The sequence below is a fragment of the Chrysochloris asiatica genome, unplaced genomic scaffold (assembly GCF_000296735.1).
Source record: "Chrysochloris asiatica unplaced genomic scaffold, ChrAsi1.0 scaffold00010, whole genome shotgun sequence".
NCBI lineage: Eukaryota > Metazoa > Chordata > Mammalia > Afrosoricida > Chrysochloridae > Chrysochloris > Chrysochloris asiatica.
The window spans coordinates 21676794-21680360 of NW_006408528.1; positions in this window are offsets into that span (position 1 = coordinate 21676794).

Below are 3567 nucleotides of genomic sequence, written 5' to 3' on the forward strand. Positions count from 1 at the left end.
ATGTTCTCAATGTCATCCCATAATTCTTCTGGTTTTCAGTCTTTAGTGTCAAATCAAATCTTGTCTTGAGATGCTTTTTAAATTCAGGTAGAATATATTCAAGGTCATATTTTGGCTTTCATGGACTTGTTTTAATTTTCTTCAGCTTCAGCCTAATCTTGTGTATGAGCAATTGATGGTTTGTTTCACAGTCTGCCCCTGGCCTTGTTTTGACTGATGACATAGAGCTTTTCCATGTCTCTTTCCACAGATATAAGTATGTAGGGTCTCTGTTAGTTGGAATCAACTAGACAGCACCAAATAACAACATGATAATTCTATGTTTAACTTTGGAGGAACCACCAGATTTTTTCCCACAGTGACTATACTTTTTTATTGGTACCAGTATACAAAGATCCATTTTGTACACATATTTGATAACTCATTTGTATTTGAACTTTTTAAAGTGTTGAGGAGCAGAGATGTCAGCTTGAGGACTAAGGTGCGCCTGACCCAGGCCATTGTGTTTTCAATAGCCTCATATGGATGTGAAAGCTGGACAGTGAATAAGGAGGATTGTAGAAGAATTGATGGCTTTGAGTTGTGGTGTTGGAGGAGAATACTGAAAGTGCCATGGACTGCCAAAAGAACCAATAGATCTGTTTTGGAAGAAGTGCAGCCAGAGTGCTCCTTGGAGGCCAGGATGGCTAAGTGTCATCTCTCATACTTTGGACGTATCTTCCAGAGGAAACAGTCGCTGGAGAAGGATGTCATGCTGGGTAAGGTGGAGGGTCAGAGAAAAAGGGGAAGACCCCTAATGAGATGGATTGGCCAGGTGGCATCTTGGATGGCATCAAGTGTGGCGGCGGTAGTGAGGTTGGCACAGGATCGGACATTGTCTCGTTCTGCTGTGCATGGGGTCTTTATGAGTCGGTTCCAACTCGATGGCACCTGACAACAACAACAAAATTTTTATTTGTTAAAAAAAAAACTATAGCCTATCTTGTGAGAGTGCTATGATAAAACACACCCAGTAAGTATACAGTGGTAGTGGATTTTCCTAATGAATGTTGAGCATCTTTTCATGTATTGTTCACCGCTGGTCTGTCTCCTTGGGGAAATACCTATTCAAGTCCTTTGTACATTTTTAAATTGATTTGCTTATAATCTGTTGCTGAGTTTTATGAGTTCTTTATATATTCTGAAAATTAGACTTTTATCATGTATGTATAATTTGCAAATACTTTCTACTATTCTGAAGCTTGTCTCTTCACCTTCTTAATAATGTCCTTTGGTGTTTTTAATTTTGAATGAAATCCATTTTTTTAATTATTCTGTAGCTTGTACCTTTATCAACACTTCTTGCATATAATGGAGCTGAGGTTCCAGTGAGGTTAGATATGTGGTCAAGATCACAGAGTTTACAGATACTGACATCAAGGCTTGAGGGAGAGCAGATTTGAACAACCCCAAAGCTTTTTCTCTTACCCATTGCACATTTTCCCGTCTTTAGATTTTAATCACATACTTGTATCATTCAGTAGGCTTAAGCTTTAAGATGGTTGTTGAGTGCTGTCAAGTTGGTTCCAAGTCATAGCAACCTTTTATAGGCTTCAAATGCTTTAAATCTTTGCGGGTGCAGAAAGCCTCATCATTCTCTTTTGGAGTAGTTGGTGGTGGGCTTGCATCGCCAACCTTGTGATTCACAATCCATTGCTTATGTATGGAACTACAGCGCTCCCAACTAACCCATACCAATCTATTATATAACTGTGTGGTAATGCCTGCTACATGCAGGTTTCTCAAGCATATGTTGAATGTGAATGAATGCTAGTGAATGAAGTTATTTGGACAAATCAACCTAATAGAACAGGGTGCAGGATAGTGAAGCATTCCTGTTATAGAAAAATCCTTAAAAATAGATCATGTAGAAATAAGCATAACAGGTAGACCACATATGCACCCTAGCTAATTCTACTCAGTGTGGCAAATTCCATATCTATAGTTATGCAGGTCTTAGTCCATCTATATAGTGACTTGTGGAATACTGCTTTGTGATCAGAAGGGTGCATTTTAGACCTTCTCCCTCCTCACAAACCTTTTCAGAGTTCTCTTTTATATGTTGTTGTTGTTAAGTGCCGTTGAGTCGGTTCCAACTCATAGCGACCTTGTATATGGTTTCCAATGAACAGCTGGTGAGCTTGAACCTCCAATCTTGCAGTCCAGTGCATTTACCCACAACAACTCTTTTATCTAGGTGATATAATGTCCTGGGAATCTAGTGTGGTTGCATTTGTTTCAGAATACTTATAAATAATCCCAATGTAGCAAGTGACACTATTTTACCTTTCATGGCCTCCACCTCCAGTCCTCTACCCATAAAACCCAGAAGTGGACACATTAAGCACTTCTCATGGGTTTTAATATGCTTAGTCAATACCATCACCAGCAAGATGTACTGACATGTCAAAGAAGTCCCTAACACATGTAACCTCCAACTGTTTCTGGAAACAACCTAGGATCCTTATCACAGGGCAAAACAAGACAAATTTACAAATAACTCCAAGTCAAAATTACCAATGACCCTTGTCCCGCACTAGGTGCAAAGACAGTGGTTTTGTTGTTTTTAAGGTGCTTTCAACAACTTGCAAAGGGATCTTCAAAAGTGTTCTTTGGCCACGTGGGTCATAATTATTAAGATGTTGAGAAATATGCAGCCGCTGAGATTTGTTGCTCCACGGGGAATAAACTGGAGCTTCAAGATATAAAGATCCGCAGCCAATGCGGCGCCTCGGCCCGCGGGATTGGCGGCCTCGGCATTGACGTGGCCTGGGCGGGCCAAGCCGGTTTGCGACAGTGGCCGTGGGAGCGGGTTGGGGATCTGCAGCTTACAGCCAGTGCTGGAGATCTCTTCCTGTACTACGTTTCGCCAGCGCCTCTGTGCCTCTGAGTTCGGCGGGGTGTAGACTGGGGACCGGTTACCCTGAGGCCAGAACTTTCCAGCTTGCCGGCAGCAGGGGACGCCGAGGTTTGGCCTGCGGGTGCCGGGCGCTTTCTGGGAGGGCGGCCAATCTGTGCCAGGCGGAGCAGGGATTCTCTCCCGCTCACTCTGCTCAGGCAGTGGTTCCTACTCAGCCGACCCTCGGGTAGATGCAACGCAGGAGAGAGGATCCAGGATGCCTGGTGCGGCCACTGCTGCCACCGGAACCCGCAGCGTTGCGGTTGGGTTCTGCGGAGCGCTCAGCTCCACTCCACTCAGTCAATTTCGCTTCTCCAGCCGCTCGAGAATTGGGGTGGTGGGAATGTGGCGAGGGCTTCGAGAGTGACATGTAATCAGTTCGTCCATTAGAACTTTTTTTGTCTTTCTAAGCATGAAAGCATACATACTCACTGTAGAAAAACGGGAAATTCTTGTGTAAAGGAAATAGGGGGTGGGGTAGGTGTGCGTTGACCCGGGGGCAGTGGGTAACCGATTTGCTATGTAAAGTGTAGCCGGAAGGAGAGTAGAGCGCTGAGATTTGGGGAAGTGGGAGATGTCCGGGCGGGGGCGCCCTGCCAAGAGTCGGCCACGAGGTGTGTGTTTCCTTT